Genomic DNA, 20,000 nt, shown 5'->3' on the forward strand with positions numbered 1-20,000 from the left:
AATAAACCTTCTTTTAGCTTCCAACCTGTTGCTACATCATTTATCCGCACCTTAATCAGAAAACTAAAACCCACAACTCTCTCAGCTGACCAACTTCCAGCTGAATACCTGCAAATATCAGCCGACGCCATTGCCTACCCAGTGTCACTACTTATCAATCGCACTCTAACAGAAGCAAATATTCCTAATACCTGGAAAATATCCTACGTAATCCCTCTTCATAAAGGAGGCAGTTCTACAGAACTCTCCAATTACAGGCCTATTGCTATACTCTCTCCTCTAGCAAAGATTATGGAAAAATGTATTCAAAAACAGTTTATGCAACACCTAATTAATAACCACCTAATGGCAGATACCCAGCATGGCTTCAGACCTCACCATAGCACTACCTCAGCCCTACTTGTCTTCTCCAACACCATAAATCTCCACAGCAATAATAACCTTATTTCCTCAGCTCTTTTTCTGGATCTGTCCAAAGCATTCGATATGGTGGATCACCAACTATTAATCAATACCCTACAATCACTTTGTCTAGATCCTAAAGCCCTACAATGGTTTAATTCATACCTAAGTGGTAGAAAACAGGCCATGCTATGGCAGACCAAACTCTCCACCCTGCTACCTAACACCCTGGGTGTACCACAAGGATCTATATTAGGCCCATTGTTATTCTCTATCTTCATCAATGACTTGAACACTGTCATTCCTAAAGTCAACTGTATCCAGTATGCAGATGATTCCACACTAATTTGCTCAGGAACATCTCCTACAGAGTTACAGTTAACTACCCAGTCTACCTTTAATACAATAGAAAACTGGCTCTCAAATCGTCGCCTGATACTGAATCCCAAAAAGACTAAAATGCTGTTATTCCTTCCAACACAAAGGTCTAGCGGCATTAACTTTACAATCAAAGCAAAGGATGGCACAATAATTTTGCCAGACCATTCTACAAAACTACTAGGTGTCACCATTGATAATAATTTAAAATTTGACCTACATGTCAATCAATTGATCAAAACCATCAATAAAAAACTAGGTTCATTGTATAGAATAAAAAGCTTTCTGACTCCTCCAGCTAAAGATGCCATTGCTCGATCTTATCTTCTCTCTACTCTCCTGTATGCATCCCCTCTTCTCCACAATACTAGTAAGACTGTTCTGAATAAAATCACAATCTGTTACAATCACATCGCCAGGTTTGCTACTGGATTTCCTTTCAGGACACATCACTGCATTAACCTATCTCGGCTTGGATGGCTCCAACTACCTAGTCTAATACTGTATAACCAACTAGTTATGACACACAAAATTTTATACAATCCTGAAAACACCCCTGCACTCAAAAACCTGGTTACTATTTATAACAACCCTAGATCACTGCGTTCTTCCAGTAGACTCCTTATCCAGACTTGTAAATCTAATAACTTAGCCGGTGACTCTCTCTTTACTAACTCTGCAGGCAGAAAATGGAACCTACTACCTCCTGAGATTACCTCACTCTCTTCTCTAGGTCAGTTCAAAGCTAAACTCAAACTACACCTGGGGTCAAATCGGACTTGCTACTGTATCAAGCCTGGCTAACTCTTTCTCTAGATTTTATATAGATGTTATGTGTATGGATTGTCTTGATATTCTTTTGTAAATATTCTATTACTGTCTAAATGTTTCTTCACCAAATATTCCATTATGTTCGAGATATGTGACATGTAATGAAGTTTTTGAGATATGTAATGATTTTTTTTTTTACTTTGGGAGCTTTTCTCCCCGGGCCTCCGCTGAAAATGGACATATATCCAGTCGGACTATCCCGGTTAACAAATGTAAAATAAAAAATAAATAAATAATAATAAAAAAAAATATATATATATATATATATATATATATATATATATATATACACACACACACACACACACACACACACACACACACACACACACGCATGAACATATCATCATCCATTATCTATATCATTCATCAACACATGCATATTGCTGATGCCAAAAATCTACTTCAGCAGAGCGCAAAGCCACTAAGAGTCAGAACAATAAACATATTAATCTTTTGCAATTAATAATTTATTCATAAACAGAACTCAGCTAGAAATCATTACACTTAGAATTAACAACTTACAATCACAATAAAATGTGCAATAAAACTTGCATATCTCACAAAACTAAAAGTAAACTACAGGTGACCAGTACCCTAACACATTACATTGTAAAATAAACTAACACAGAACCCAATGTTTTGCATGGGTGTGGGCTTCATCCTCACACAATCTGACTAGGGACTTCACCTTATATTCCCTTGCTTATATATAATCCCATATATGCATAACATGACCATATAAAATACTCCACTAAACTGCTATAATCAACAAAACACAAACTGAATATAGCAGCACTCACTGACCCATTAATTCATTAACTAAGTGCAGTCATGCCCCTTGTTGACAGGCTATATTGTTAAAAACAGCATGATACCTGAGTGTGTGTGTGTGTGTGTGTGTGTGTGTGTGTGTGTGTGTGTGTGTGTCTGTGTCATTTTATTTTATTCTATTATAGAACCAGTAGAACACACAAAACTTCTTAAGGTAGCAAGTTAGTTTGAAGTGGTGCAGTGGTACATTGCTTTGACGGTGGTGTATAAGCTCCTGGGTTTGAGACTTGGCAGCGCTGATTATTTTTTTGTCAAGCAGAGCACCCCACTAGCCCTCTTTAAGCAAAATCTTGATGAGTGGATGGATAATACAAAGTTCACCTCGGGGATCACTACAGTGGCTTTACTTAATAGAGGCACTGGAAACTACGACAGGTGGCACAATGTCAGACCACTTCTATGGGCTAGGCTTGTAAAGGCCCTAGGGCCATTAGCCTAGTACACACCTATGAACCTATGAACAATCAATAACTCACTGAAATTTGATAAACATTTGATTTTAACTTTTAAAAGGTATATATTAAACCTGGAACTCTCTGTTGAGCAAAACTTTTCCTCACTAATACCACCAGACAGACCATAGCAAGATCTCCTCTCCACCCTACTATACACATCCCCCATCTTTACTAATCTAAAAAAAAACTGACCTAAACAAACTAGAGGCCTACTATAACATAGTAACTAGGTTTGCCCTAAACCACCCAAATAGAACTCATCACTGCTCTGCACTAGAAGAACTAAACTGGATTGATCTTCCCAACCTCCTCCACTTAAACCAACTAACTGTTAGCCACTCCATCATCTACAAACCAGACTACTGTCCAGATCTCAAAGACCTAGTACAGCAATACAACAGCAATAGAATTTAAGATCCTCTAACAAATTATTACTAAAAAACACAAAAGCCAATAACAGCTTTGATGAATCCCTCTTCTACAAAATATCCAAGATCTGGAACTCCATTTCACAACAAATCGTAAAAACTACTGATAAAAAATTTAAAATTACTCCTCAAAAACTTCCTAAACAACAACTGGCTATGCTCCTGCTCTTCCCCAGGATGAGCACTCACCTCACCCCTCTCCAGTCATCCATTTAACACTTGTACCAACATCAAATATCCAAGTCTTAAATTCTTTTACTCCCCTCTTCCTACAGAAATCCTGATTCATTAAATAAATAGTCCTATTCCTAACACGTACTTCCTACAGCTCAGACTTCTATCTAACTGTTTCAAGCTTATTACACTTGCACTTATTCTTTCCTTCATGTACTCCACCTCAATACTGCCTTAACATACACAACTGTGAATTAGTAAAGGTGGTTCTTTTTCTTTCTCTGTAACAGAGCTTTTAGATTCTGTACTATTGCATATTATATTTCATATTTGCATCTATGCTCTGTAATGTTTTTATTCTATGGTATGTAATCATGGCTTCAATTTATTTTTAGTTTCATTGTAATGGAGCTTGTCTCCCCAGTCAGATATTCCCAGTAAACAAATGTAAAATAAAATAAAATAAATATATTCCAACTGCAAGATCCCACTATCCCACTACAGTGAAAAAAGTAGAAAACAATACACCCCTCTTTACCATGATTGCAATGGCATTTCACTTTCTGTCTTTTGTTTTCAGTGTTTTGGTAGTTAAGCTTCATATATATATATATATATATATATATATATATATATATATATATATATATATGTAGATTATCTTTATAATCTTGAAATACTGAAAGGTTGAATTTCAGTATCCCAAGACCATAAAGTCGAATCTTCAAAATAGCGAAAGTGCATAATCGCAAATCCAACTAAGTCGAATTTGCAGTTATGGCTTTAAATTACATGAAGCGTAGTGTATTGTGTGGATGGTGTCCAGTGTAGTGTGTGAATTTAGGTGGAACTTAAGGTAAGTGAATGTTTTGTAAGGGTTTTGGGTAGGTGTTTGAATGTATGTGAGTATGTTTGTAAGTTGTACGTGTGGGTTAGTGTTAAGTGCTGGATGTGGTGATGTTTGTATATGTGTGATGTGTGTGTGTGTGTGTGTGTGTGTGTGTGTTGGAGGGGGGGAGTAGAATGCCTGGGTGTGGGTTTACTGTCTTTTTCTGTTTGTGCAATCTCAGAGTTAGTATATATAAGTAGAGGGGTGTGGGGGGTGCAGCCCCCCACATGGGGGTGTGCGGGGGGAGGGCTTGCCCCCCTGCTTATATGTATTGTAGGTTTGTAGATGAGTGGTGCTATGTCTGTGTGTGTTTTATTTTATTGTAGTGTGGGTGTTGTGGTGTATGTGTGGTGTGGTGTACAGCTTGTGTTTGCGATTTGAAGTTTCACGGTTTTGGGCTATTGGTGTTTTGTGGATTTTTTAGCATTTAGCTTGAGACCATGGCTTTGACACCATGCATCAGTCTCATTAAGGCCCTTCTGGAGGATATCCGTGTCGGCCGGAGAATCTATTATAGCACCCAGTTTGCAATTGTCCGCAAACTTGGTCAGCCACAGCCCTTCAGTGTCTGCCTGTACTTCAGAGAAGTATATGCCAAACAGGAGGGGCCCCAGAACAGAACCCTGAGGCACACCGCTCGTTACTGGTCTGGATTCGGACATAGATCTCGCTACTCTTACTTTGTGGGATCTGTCTGAGAGCCAGTTTGCGATCCATCTTGTGATGTAAGGGTTTATGCCCAAGTTGGTGAATTTATCAATAATACCCGAATGGGGAATGGTGTCAAATGCTTTAGCAAGGTCAAGGTAAGCCGTGTGTACCTCCTTTCTCTTATCTATAGCCTGAGTAACTGTCTCAAAGAAGTCCACCAGGTTCAGGAGGCATGATCTGCCCTTTATGAAGCCAAACTGTGTGGGGTCAAGTGTTTGGAGGTTCCCAATCTCTCCATTTATGAGTTCCATAATGATTCGCTCCATTGCCTTACAGATCAGACTGGTCAGGCTTATTGGTCGGTAGTTCCCAGGGTTGGTTGTGGGCCCTCCCTTATGCAGCGGAACCACCATTGCTGTGCGCCATTCTATGGACATATATCCTGTCGAGAGGCTGAGACTGAACAGGGTATTCAGATGCGGGGTTAATTCATTTTGGAGGTTGCATATGACACAGCCTGGGACACCATCTGGTCCCATGGAGGCAGTGTTTTTAGCTTTAGATAGAGCCTTATTAACCAATGTATCAGTAATAATTGGAGTTACACAATCCCCTGGAATGGTAATAGGCCCTGTAGGTGGTGGTGGTGGTGGGGGGGGAATTTGCACTGAACCTGTCAGCCAAGATGTTGGCAATGTCAGTGGGGTCAGTGTATTTTGTTCCATTTTGTACTAGCTCAGAACAGACCTGAGCATTGCCATTTAGGCTTTTTACATAGCCATAGAAGGCCTTACGGTTATCCTTGGCATCCTTGACAACTTTCTTTTCGAAATTGGCTTTAGCTGACTTGATGAGGGCCCTCAATTTCTTACTAATGCTGATCAGGGATGATTTTTCTACTTGAGATTTGGCCTTTTTTTGTATAATTCTCCTCCTTTTATTGTATAGTTTGCTTATGGCCAGGGTCCACCAGACTGGTTTCTTCTTGCTTGAGGAAGGAGTCTTGGTTTTATTTGGGATAGCATGGTCCATGCAATCCTGAAGATGTATATAAAGTGCCTTGGTGTAGGATTCTGCATCCTGGATATCATTATCCTTTTGCAAGGGAATAGTGAAGCTTTCCACTTCTGATGCAAGTAGTTTGAGGTTTGCTTTGGAAAGGTTTTTTACGATGGTTTCTTTGACTGGGGGAGGTGGAGGGGTGAGGATGTCTAGGGTTATCAGTTTGTGGTCTGATCTGACCAGAGAGGGAGAGTGATAACGGTACAATGGGCACCCATATTTGTGATGATTAAATCCAATATGTTGTCCCCTCTAGTGGGAGAACATACCAGTTGTTCAAGGGCATTTGAATTTATAAATTGTATGAACCACTGGGCATAGGAGTTAGAACTCTGGTAGTTCACCCAGTCCATACCAGGGTAGTTGAAATCACCCAAAAGTATGGTGTTGGGTAGGAACTTTATATTTTCCAATGCCTCAAGGAATGTTGAGTGAGTATTTTGGGACTTGGTGAGCAATCTATAACAGGCTACAACTTGAAATGTGGTTTTCCTGCTGATAGTTGCGCATGGATGATCTCTGGGGCATCATGTTGCGCCGCTAACCTGGAGATGTGGGTATCCTTGATGAATATGGATACACCTCCGCCATTTGTACTGCTGTCCGGTAACTGAGGCTGGTAGGTATGATATGAATTGTAACCTAGTAGTGCTGGGGTGCTCTCTGGAGCCTTGAACCAGGTTTCTGTCACTGCACAAACATAGATTTTCTCCATACTGAGGAGTGCCTCGAGTGTGTGCATTTTGAGGTTGAGACTTCTGGCGTTGAGTAGCATTACCCTTAGTTTTTGGTTATCTGTGCTGGTTATGGTGGTTGATTTGTCCTTTGAGCCTTGCCTAAAAAAGGCACTATGGGGATGACAAGAGCCTTGGCCAGTATTCGAAACCCTAGGGGTGACAGGTGCAAACCATCTCTGGCGAAACAGCGAGGCTTGTCTATCATGTCATCCCAGGCAGACAGACACTGGATCCCCTTAGAATGACACCAGAAGCTTAGCCAATTGTTGAAATTGATCATTTTGTCTTTGTATTGTGGTATCATTCTAGGTGAAGGTAGTATGCTACTCAAGGTCAGGGTCATTCCAGCTTGGGCTACATGATCAGAGAGCTCCTTGATGTCTCTTTTCATGTAGTCCAGGGAGGTACGTCTTAGATCATTCACACCAACATGTACAATGACAGCATCATACTTGTATTTGTTCTGGAGTGACCTAAGTGCCTGTGTTATGTGGCGGATCCTAGCACCCGGCAGGCAGCTGACAGTAACCTTCTCCTTGTTCAGCCTGGTGAGTGGAACATCTGTGTGCCTTACTATAGAGTCTTCTCTTACTAGTGTGTTGGGTATGGTGTTTTGCCTTAGGGGCTGTCGTGAGTCACACTGCTGAGGTGAATTATGTGTTTTCTGGCTTGTGTTTGGAGGTGCAGGTTGCTTGCTTGTCTGCTTTGGAGGGCACTGCTTCTTTTTCAGATTGGTACCTAGTGCCTCAGAGTATGTTTTTGTGTATTTATGTGTATGTTTTGCCGGTGCTTGTTTTGTAGATCCATGTGTGACTGGTGGTGTGATGCTAGTGTGTCTTTTCTCCTCTTGACTGTCTGTTACAGTTATGGGTTGAGAGCGCTTAGCCTCCAGTCTGGCTGTGCATTTGCATCTCTCACAAACGTTTGTGTCTAGAGGTAAGAGTTGTGACATTGCCTCAGGATGCCCAATTTCACCAGATGAACTGGAGAGTACACCTGAAGCTGACCTCTGGACATGCTTGGAAAAGCAACTTTCACTTATCTTGTGGATAGGGTTGCCAGGTTTCTTTGCGGCTAAAACTGGACTAAAGTCACTCCCCTCGCATCACACAACTCCACCCATTCCCACCCCCTCTCCCGCCCATGCCCCACCTATTTTGTGACATCACAGTGACATCAGCTGATGGGACCACCCACTTTGATGACTTAAGCCGTCTTAAAGGGAAAAGAACACAGGGCACTAATTGCACTGCTAGGCTGCTGCAGATGTAAGTACCAGTATTGATGAAAAGTGTCAATATGGTGCATTTTTCTCCAGTTATTTATTTTCTATGTTCCTAAACCTAATTATGGATGATCCATGGAGATAAAAGGTCAAGAGCTAGCAGCCTGTGCACATGGTGGTAAATCTGATTAAAAAATAAAAAATGTAAGCAGTTATCTTTGCTATTAAAAATTGTAAGCTTTGATTTACCCCATAAGATCGTTTAAGTCAATAACATCACTTTACTGCTCATTCAGAAATGATGATCTTAATATTCCTTGCATTTTGAAAGTTCTGTCAAATACTGTTTGTACTGGGCGTGGGACAGGTACTCAGTTGTTAAGATGTAACATATTTTCCGTTCGTACTTGGATTAGGAAGTTTCAGTCCTTAGCTGCGCCTGTATTAGGGTTGGGGTCAATTGAGCTAAGTGTTACTGCCCTAGTGTGATATTTCAGATGCTAGTACTTAAGATCTTGTACTGGGTCGACTGACCTCCCACTCTTTTCTTTACATGTCACATATGCAAAAAATGGGATAAAGGGGTTGTGGATGAATGGATTTCTAACAGGTGACATGTTTTATGTTACTTTCTAAGTATACGTCATAATCTCAGAAAAGCACACATACTTTAAAGAGTTTCATTAATGTTTTTCTATATCACGCCAAAGTTGGGTTAAAACAGGTAACTTCCTACAACAATGCCTAATACAAGTTTACGAAGATGCAGACTGGACCGCTATGCAGTTGTAAAATGGCAATAAGACTGAATGAAAGATGACTCAAGCCTCTAGATCTAAGAAAGATGCACGTAGGAAAAGAAATCACATGCAGCTAGCACACTTGCCATTTTCTGAACATGGCAAAGAGATAGTTTTATTTTTCAATGTGGTCCCTTGCGACAGAATCAAGTAAAAGCAAAATAATGTTGGGTAACTGCAAGTGCCCAAAAGCAAGTTGCACAATTTGTTTCATGGAATACGGTTCAACATAGTAGATGAGGATAATACAAATCAGGGCGTGTTAATTGCTAGCAGTATTACACTGCATGGCAAAGTTCTAAAATCAGTCTGAGTGTACTACAATGTAACACTGGGCAATGTTGGCAGTGTGCTTAAGCATTTTAAATCTTGCTATAAGATTTCTTTTGTCACTGCTTGGTAGTTGGTAGGATAATGATAGCTAAAAAAATACCATTTTCCCACCGTGGAGTACTGCCTTCCAGTGATATCTCTACAATCCGTATAGCAGAAAATAAAATTTGTCCATTTGTATTACATCACTGCCACTTAAGTTAATGTATGTACTGTCTAAACTATGTAGCTACCAGGAATACTGAAGTTAAAAGCATTTCATTGTTGTGTAGTAGCTGGTAGTGTATCGCCCCCTCCTCGAAAGCTGGATACATTTACTTTCTCCTCCTCTGGCGGCACAAAACCGGACTTCATGAGTTTAAATTTTTTAACTGGACAATTTGTCTGAAAACCGGACAGTTCGGTCAAAAACCGGACAGCTGGCAACCCTACTTGTGGACAATCGAGGGTCTTATGCTGTATTATAATAGTGCTGTTTAGGAGATTTGGAAAAATAATAGTGTTGTCTAGGAGATTTTGGCAAGTGCTGATTTGGGTTATGCAAGTGCTGCAATAAGAGCAGTTCATCTGAAGCACTTGAGTTGAGGCTTGCCTAGTTCTAAGGGAAAATTTGCAGTGCAGACTTTCAGGAGCCAGGCATACTACACCCCCAGCTAACCAGCGCTACCCGAGGCTGCTCTGTGCACAAGACAACGCAAAAAGAAGGTAGTGTTATACAAATGTTATACAAAGGTTTGTTTATAAAGTAAGGTGCAGGGCTGCTGCTACAGGCGAGGCCAGGGTTAGGATTAGCATTAGCAGGCATTACTAAGATGATGCAAGGATGCAGTAATATTAACTAACCATTAGACTACAACTTAACTTAGAAAAATCCTTTCTGAAACACAACAGCTATTCAAACAAGCTAGGACTTAGTGTTACGTAATATTGTTGGTATAAAGATCTCAAGAGGGAGATGCTTTCTTTTAGCAATGTCTGTAATTTCAGTGTTTAGGGTTTTGGTAATGTGAATGCTGGAAATGTTTTCACTGATGTTTTGCATTACAGATTTATGGGTTTTGATCATTCATAGAAGAATGTTAAAAAAATATATATATATATATATATATATATATATATATATATATATATATATATATATATAAATGTGTGTGTGTTGTCTAAAAGTTGTGGAACAGCAACTTGATTGAAAATGCTGGCAGTTGTTCTGTGTAAAATGCAACAGTGGGAATTGGGGAATTTTCCCTTTCCTCATTGTAGTGCAGTCTCAGAGTTCATATATATAATTAGCAATAGGTGTGGGGTGCACAGCTCCCCTGCAAAAAAGAAAGTTGTTTTTTTTTTTTATCACCTGCTGATCGATAAATTGTTCTTGATCAGTTGCATGTATTGTAGTTTTTGTGAATATTTAGGCTATATCTATCTACATATAGATAGATAGATAAATAGATAGATAGATAGATAGATAGATAGATAGATAGATAGATAGATAGATAGATAGATAAATAGATAGATATGGTTCTACTTTAGAAGACAGAATTAACACATCCCCTAGGATTCATTAAACTAAAGTTTCCATGCAAGAACAGTGTAGCCGCTATTCATAGGTTCATAGATTCATAGCTTCATACTAGGCTATCTGCCCTAGGGCATTTATAAGCCTAGCCAGAGTATGTTTGGCTTTCGCCACCCATTTTAAATTAATTTTGCTATGCCCTTTTTCGAGGTTAGTATACTGTGCCTCTGTCTAACAGTGACACAGAAGTGATACCCGGGGTAAACCTACGATCTCCCATCCACTCATCAAGATTCCTCTTGAAGAGAGTCAATGAGGGACTCTGCCTAACCTGGACTGGGATTTTATTCCAGAGTGAAGGGAGCCTCTGGGTTATGAATCTGTCCCTCCAGCATGTCCTATTTATTTCAGTGCTGAGGTTCAAGTCTCTCGAGCATGTAGCTCGATGGGATTTGGATTTTTTGAGGTGCAGCATGTCCCTTAATTCCGGGTTGGACATGGCTTTATACGTCAGGCACAGGTCGCCTCTGAGTAGGCGGTATGCCACTGAGTAGAGCTAGAGTTTCTTTAACCGGGCAGCATATGGCATCTGTTTGAGCCCTTTGATCCTCTTGGTGAGGTACTTTTGGGGTCTTTCCAGTTGCTGCAGGTGTTTGGTAAGGTACATCCCAAAAGGGGCATTGTACTTGATTATGGGCCTGATGAGGGATGAGTAAAGAAGCACGATGACCTCCACTAATCTAGATGTGAATCCCTTCATGATTAGGTGGGCTATATAAAATGTTTTTCTAACCACTTTGGCCACGTGGTTGTCAAATGAGAGATTGCTATCAACTTGGGTCCCCAGGTCCCTAATTACTTCTTCTGTACTTAATGGATTACTACCTATGTGGTCATTTGTGGGCACTTTGTTTTTGCCAAAGGGGATGACTATACACTTTTTGGCATTTAGCTTGAGGCCATGGCTCTGGCACCAGTTGTCTGTTTCTTTGAGGCCCTTTTGGAGGATGTTTGTGTTGGCTGGAGAGTCAATTATGGTGCCCAGTTTGCAGTCATCTGCGAACTTGGTCAGCCACAGTCCTTCTGTGTTGGCCTGTACCTCCGAGAAATATATACGGAACAAGAGAGGTCCCAGGACTGAGCCTTGTGGGACGCCACTTGTAACTGGTTTGGAGTCTGACATGGCTCCAGCAATTCTAACCATGTGGGTTCTGTCCTTGAGCCAGTTTGCAACCCATCTAGTGACATAGGGGTTTATATTTAAGCTGGTGAGCTTATCTATAATGCCCGAGTGGGGTATTGTATCAAAGGCTTTTGCGAGGTCCAAGTAGGCTGTGTGGACCACCTTCCCTTTGTCAATGGCTTTGGTGACTGTTTCAAAGAAGTCGACCAGGTTTAAGAGGCAGGATCTGCCCTTAACAAAGCCGAACTGGGTAGGATCCAGTGTCTGTAGGTCCCCAATATCTTTATTTATGAGGTCCATGATGATCCTTTCCATAGCTTTGCAGACCAAGCTAGTCAGGCTTATGGGGCGATAGTTTCCAGGGTCCATTGAGTCACCACCTTTGTGGAGAGGGACCACTGTTGCTGTAAGCCACTCTTTGGGTACATATTCTGTAGTAAGGCTGAGATTGAACAGTAGTTTTATGTTTGGGTTTAGCTCTTCTTGGAGTTCATGTAGGACGCAGCCTGGGACACCGTCTGGTCCCATTGATGCTGTGTTTTTTGCTTTGGAGAGGGCAGCTCTTACCTGACCATCTGGGGCAGCACTCTGCTGGGATAGATATTTGCCCTTTTGGTGGGGGGGAGTTTGCACTGAACCTGTCAGCTAGGATGTTGGCAATGTCTGTGGGTTCAGTGTATTTTTTGTCATTTTGGACTAATTCTGAGCATATCTGGGAATTCCCACCAAGGTTCCTAACATAACTAAAGAAAGCCTTGTGATTATCCTTAGTGTCCTGTGCAATTTTTCTCTCAAAGCTGGCCTTAGACGATTTTATGAGTGCCCTTAGTTTTTTGCTAATACTGATCAGAGATGCCTTCCCTTTTTGGGATTTTGCTCTATCATGTAGTAGCTTCCTCCTTCTATTGTATAGTTTGTTTATGGCTGGGGTCCACCAGACAGGACATCTGCCTTTGGAGGATTGGGTCTTGGTTTTATTTGGGATTGCATGATCCATGCATTCCTGAAGGTGTTCATAGAATGCATTTATAAATGCTTCTGCCGTCTGGGCCATATTTTCCACAGGCCCGCGGGCTTTGAAGGATTCCACCTCGGTTTTGAGGAGTGTGCAATTTGCTTTAGAGAAGTTTTTCACTGTGGTTTTCTGGGCAGGGGGTGGGGTCAGGATGTGAATATCCAGTGAGATCAGTTTATGGTCTGATCTTACCAGTGAGGGATACACTTCTGGTCTGGAGCATAGAGTCCACATGTTGGTGATGATCAGGTCCAGTATGTTTTCCCCTCTTGTGGGAGTGGTAACAAGTTGTTTCATAGCATTTGAGTTTATGAATTCTAGGAACCTTTGGGCTAGGGTGTTGGAACTAGGGTAATGCTCCCAGTCTATGTTTGGGTAGTTGAAGTCGCCCAATATAATGGTGTTTGGAGAGACCTTCATATTTTCCAGTGTTCTCAGGAATGCCGAGTGGGGTTCCTGGGTTTGGCGGGTGGTCTGTAGCAGGCTATAAACTGGAAGGCAGTTTTACCCACTGTTAGTTGCACATGGATAGTCTCTGATGCTTCGTGCTTTGCCAGCAACCTGGAGGTGTGGGTATCTTTGATGAATATCGATACTCCCCCTCCTTTTGTGGTTCGGTCCAAGTTTTGGGGCCGAAAAGCATGGTATGAGGTATAACCTGGTAGTGCTGGGGTGCTCTCAGGAGCCCTGAACCAGGTTTCTGTTACTGCACAGATATTGCACGAAATATAGCCGCTGAACGATTCAGGAAACAGCTGATCTGATGTGCAGGAGCCTGCTAACACTGTTTCTGCACGGAAAGCCATGCAGAATGCTAATTTCCTCATTTGCTGGTGAAAACTATGCAAATTATGTGAATTAACGATTCAGGAAGCAGGCAGGCATCAGTGCAGGAACAGTGCTAGCTGCAGAAATGACATTTCTGCAAATAACAAAACGGAGGCATGACAGCTCAAATAAAATAATGTATTATAAATTTTAGGCATGCCAATGACCAGATATATGGCCATTGGCATGGGAGAGTGTTTAATTTAATAACAAATCAAAGTATTTTTTTGGCTGATCTCGGCCATTTAAGCATAGGGCTGCGGCGGGCAAATGGGATTGTGCCGAAAATAAAAAACAAAAATGTAAAAAACTCATGTTTAGGAGAAATATGCATTTTGCCATTATAGTCAATGGCATGTAGAATCAAAACATTACCAGAGAACACTGGTTGTCAAAGGGTAAGGCTCCTTGTCAGAGCAGTAACAATGGACTAAGGCAGTGGGTATAAAAATGAGGGGAAATTTACTGAATCACAGAATATTCTAAGTCCACACACTGCACGTAACCGTGTGGGTGCTAGAACAGGATAGTGTAGGCAGGAGGAGCAGCTAACATGAAAAGGGGGTGTGTCATGCTTGCTGTAAGCACACTGGCATGCCGTTGCCCGGCTTTGCGCTTAGCTAAGCACAGCTAAGCAAGGGGGTGTGTCTGAGGCTGTAATGTCTTACACCATGAAATGAAGACAGTGTTCACATCCAGGGGAGGGCTATTTCTGCTAAAATGTGTTCACCTTAGCTAAACGGGTGTGTGCGATGTGCACTGGGACTTAAACCCCAAAAAAAAAAAAAAAAAAAAAAATGGAAATAGTAGCACTGTTTACATTTAAGCACCAGGTTTGCACGCCACACCTTGGGGCTTAAAAGGAGCAGAGATGGGAAGGGGGAAAAGAAAAAAAAATGGAAATAGCAAAATGCACTCACTCAAATACAAGTAAAATAGCTGGCAGATGAAATGTCTCAAAGTCAGCCAATCACACAGGCAGCATCTGCAGCACACCAATATAAACTATGCAAACACCTTCCAGTCTGTTTTTTCCTACAAACTCTGCACCATAGGTGTACACATACAGGGGAATTTTAACTGAAAAAAACTATCAAAAAATGTTAGGGACTGCTGTCGCTTTGATCTATCAGTATGTGCAAGAGGCTAAGGGTGTGGAGGAGGATAATGCTGACAACCGACTCAGACCAAGGAGAAGAGTGTTCAGACCCAGGGTAACCTATCAGGGGCTACATGATCTGGAGATAGAAGAGTGCTACATGGTGGACAGGGACATACTTCAGCAACTTGTTGAGCTATGCTGGCCTCGCCCAAGACTCAGAGCCAACAAGGGGAACCAATCCCAGTGGATACCAAGGTATTTGTAGCCTTAAGAATACTAGCTACAGGTACTTTACAAAGAACAACTGGGGATATCATTGGGTTCTCACAGGCATGTGCATCCAGGATACTCCACCAGTTCCTGGATACCATGTGACTACACGCTGCTGAGCACATTTACTTCCCCAGCATCCGTGAGGAGAGGACAAGCATTATGCATCTCATCCACCATGTAGAGGAATACCCAGAGGTACTGGGTGCCATAGACTGTACTCACATCCACATCAAAGCACCACCCAGTGACCAGGGTAGGGTCTACCTAAACCACAAGGGGTTTCACTCCATCAACTGCCAGGTCATGCGCAATGCCTAGGGTTTTATCATGAATGTGTGTGCTGGCAGCCCTGGAAGCTATCACGACTCCCACATCTGGCATTTGTCACAGCTGTACCAGGTGTTTGCTAGTGGAGACATCCCATACGGCCATCTGGTGGGGGATGCTGTCTACGCACTAGAGCCGTGGCTGATGACACCCATCAGAAATGCACACACACCCACACAAAAATGTCATAATGAGGCACATGTGCAAACCAGGATCCTTATAGAGCATGTGTTTGGGATGCTCAAGTCACGGTTCCGCTGCCTTGACATATTCAGTGGAGACTTACAGTACTCTCCAGCCACATGTGCACACATGTTCATAGTATGTGCCATGCTACACAGTATGATCCTGTGGAAACAGCTGCAGCAGGAACAACCCTGGGGAAGGGCCACACAGCTCCCCACCATTGCCAAGGTCTCCACAGGCACAGATGGACACTGAGGAAGAACATTCTGAGCCTGCCCCTGTAGGCAGACAGAGGCATGCCCAGTAGGCCATGTCCTTGGCAAAGAGGCAATGCTTAGTACATACACTGACACTGTAGGGCCTGAGGGACTGATATCTCTCTCTGACTCACACACACAGTAAAATGGACGCCAAACATCACACCACCTATACTTAACCATGTATAAGCAATGTACTGCGTGCATCCAACATAGTCAGCCCGCAAGCACCATCCTCACAACTGCCTCAGGTACAAGGTAAGTTAGTCTTCTTAACAATAAATGAATGGAGTAGAATGTTCTGATAGCTTATCTATGGCATTGATGCAAGCATACCTTGTACCAGTGGTTTACTGGGATAGCAGCAGGCAACTGACAGCTCTGTGGGACAGCAGGAAGTGTATGCCCAGTACTGTTTTACCCACACTATGCAGTACCACCCTAGTTGACAAATATCACTGCAGTATATATGGTGAACCAAATAACTGGGGGGGGGTCAAAGGTCACATGCATGGATGTCAAAGCGGGGGTCCCATACTCACCTCCAGCCACACCCAGCAGATCAGCTGTAGAAAACCATACAGAAATGTCTGGCAAAAGCCTCCACATGTCGACATCCATGAAATTCCCACCTACAGACTTACACAGTGATATCACAGCAGGTCTGGCAGTGGCAGTATGGCTCTGCAAGGTATGAAGTCTGAAACTAAAAATGTTTATGCCAGAAAAATCTGACCCATGGTTGATACTGTTATGCCTGTAGTCTCAAAGATAGGGCACATCACTATGCTAAATGGGAGCAAAATGTTAAGCAAATATCAGTACAGTCTCTCCAAATGTGTATTGTGTGCAGATGTGTCACCCCCCACCCCACCCCTAGTCCCATAGAAATGCAGTAACATATCCCTAGCTTTAAGCAGCATTCAGCTGTCAACTAGAGTGATGGCTCAACATGAACAGAAAGCAATTATTAGTAACACCCAGTCAACGTACTGGTGCCATCCCAGGGATGTTCACTGCAGGCAGCCTAGGAACATATGATCATCAGAATGCACTGCCTTGCTACAGATGGCTTGCATCAGTCACACCTAGCCTACAGGCCTCTGGCAAATGCCCATGCCTCACCCACAGTGCCCTGTTAGGAGTGTCATGGGGGTCAATAACACCAACATAACACAGTCTACAAAATGCAAAGAAAGGCCATACTGCTAACTGCTAGGAGTAAACCTGTCAGCCTCAGAGAGCCAGAAATCTGGACAAAGCCATGAATAATGGGGTGATAAATGTCCAAAGAGAAGGACACCTTTGAAATACTGCTCTAATAATGTTAGAAAGTTGATGGAATGATTGTATTAGCATGGAATGTCTGAAGGGTATGAAGTCTGAAACTGCAATGTCAACTGTCAGTAATATCTGACTTCAACCCTGAGTGACTTGCAAAACACTTTTCCTTGAAAACCTCACTCGTTTGGGTAACCAACCAGATATATAAGTCATGAATCTGGACATTCTGTGATACTCTGTACAGTCAACAGGCAGGGCTAGGAGTCTAAACATGGGAATGCCCTCATTGCAGGTAGTCTTAACCCTGGATGATGGTGACATGTCTGTACCCACAGAACGCTGGCCCACAGCCATGGGGACTAACACACTCTTCCCTGATCACTCATGCTATGCAACATCCTGACCCCAAAATGTGACCAGCCAATCAAAATGAAGTGGGTCATACATATATGTGACACACACACACCTCCAGACTGGTCAAACAGTCTGACACGCAAGACCCTTCAAGTGCAGTGAACCTTTGAGAAGACCCCTATGCAAAAGTACTGGTACTTATAAGCCAACATATCTGACCCAGGACACCCCCATCCCCACATATATTATCCCCTACAAATCTATCTGGAGTCTGCCTGTTATCCTGATCCTGCCTGATTTATATTACCCAACCATGGACTGGAAATCAGACCAGGATAGAACAGAAATGCACAGAGATTCCACCATTGTAATGTATCACCAAGATGCTGGACCATTTCCACAACTCCAGCACTCGGTTGTAGGCACACCTCTCAACAGGCTGGATTGTGCAAGAATGCATAGCATTTGGCCCATAATATTAACGTGTGCATCATTCATCCTGTATTCCTCTGGTAAATCACTGTGATGATCTGAGGAGATATGTCACAAGGTACTGAAACAATACATGACAGTGCCAAGCATCATATATGTCAGATGTCTGCTAAAACAAACCCTGTAACCCTAGCAACCCATACATTACTGAGAGAAATAGTCACAATCACCGCATGGCCCATTGTCTCCCCATTTTGATAGGTTATCTCCAGATATCCTGCACCAACAGGTTGAGAGGTGTGGCTATAGTACAAAACAAACTGGACTGGAGTACAACAATCCCTGGAATGGAGTCCCACATTTACTATAGAAGATCATACTGGGCAAGCTCATACACTTAGAGAATTGTCAGTAGGATATAGGAATTAGCAGGCCTTTCCCACCCAGTGCACTTCCCATTGCCCTACTTTAGAAGTCCTGCAGATATCAGTCACCTTAGAAGTCCCTTTCATCAGGCCTCAGCCCTATAAGCTCTGTGGTGCTTGAGATAACTGTGCAACACCATAGTACAAATAAATAGTTAGGGAGGAGTTCTAATCTTAGTCCTAGCAAATGTAAAAGTAAGTATGTGTGTGTGTGTGTGTGTGTGTGTGTGTGTGTGTGTGTGTGTGTGTGTGTGTGTGTGTGTGTGTGTGTGTGTGTGTGTGTGTGTCTGTATGTGTTTATAAGTTAAAGCTTTGGATCAATTCAAACCTGGTACACTTTCCATTGCCCTACTTTAGCAATCCTGCAGATATCAGTCACCTTAAAAGTCCCTTTAATCAGGCTTCAGCCCTATAAGCTATGTGGCGTGTGTGATAGCTGTGTGACACTACAGTACAAATAACTAGTTAGGTAGGAGTGCTAGTCTCAGTCCTAGCAAATGTAAAAGTGTATGTGTGTGTTTATAAGATTAAGATTTTGGGTCCATTAAGGGTTCCAATTTCAGTCTTGACAAATGTAAATGTGTGAGAACAGTGTCCTGTCTGTGAGGGTGTTGTTGTGTGTATGTGAGTGTGTAAAAACAGTATTCTGTCTGTGAGGGGGTTCGTGTGTATGTTTGCATGTGTACATGTGCGTGTGTGTGTGTGTGTGTGTGTGTGTGTGTGTGTGTGTGTGTGTGTGTGTGTGTGTGTGTAAGAAGAATATCCCTTCTGTGGGGGTATTGTGTGTATGAGTGTGTGTCTATGTGTGTGCACGTGTGCATGTGTGTGTGTGTGGTGTGTGTGTGTGTGTGTGTGTGTGTGTGTGTGTGTGTGTGTGTGTGTGTGTGTGTATGTGTGTAAGAAGAGTATCCTGTCTGTGGGGGTTGTTTTGTGTGTGTGTGTGTGTGTGTGTGTGTGTGTGTGTGTGTGTGTGTGTGTAAGAACAGTATCCTGTCTGTGGGGGGGGTGTTGTGTTTGTGTGAGAATCATATCTATTGGGGGGGGTTGCTACTTTTTGCTGTTGCCCACCTAGTACATGTCCCAGTGTCCATATTACAAGGCCCACAGTTGTCAACCACTGCAGAGGGACCTGTAGACACTCTGCAGCCCTATAAGCATTGTGCCATGTGTAATAACTATGTGACAGTATGGAATAGATAGCAAGATAGGCAGCCCATCTAATCCTTGGATATCATTCCCCACTCAGAAATCATACACAAGTACACAAATCATACACAAGTACACTCAGGTAGGCAGCAACCCCTACATCAGTAGGTGGCCTGCAAACTGGCTCACGGATAGAATGCACAGTGTGGAAGCAGCGGACCCCATGTCAGACTGCTGAACAGTCATGAGTGGGGTCCCACAGGTTGTGGACCTGGATCCCCTCATGTTTGGGAACCACACCTCTGAGGACCAGCCCAATACAAAGGTACCCTGGCTGACAATGTTTGCAGATGACTACAAGGTGGGTGCTATAATTACCCCTCATGTGAGGTTGACATCCTTCACAATGACTTCTTTGAGACCTATGACTGTTGTCAGAACCTTGGACATAAGCTCAATGCCAAATGATGTTC

The sequence above is a fragment of the Protopterus annectens genome, chromosome 10.part0 (genome assembly GCF_019279795.1).
Source record: "Protopterus annectens isolate FY-2018-M chromosome 10.part0, PAN1.0, whole genome shotgun sequence".
Taxonomy (NCBI): domain Eukaryota; kingdom Metazoa; phylum Chordata; order Ceratodontiformes; family Protopteridae; genus Protopterus; species Protopterus annectens.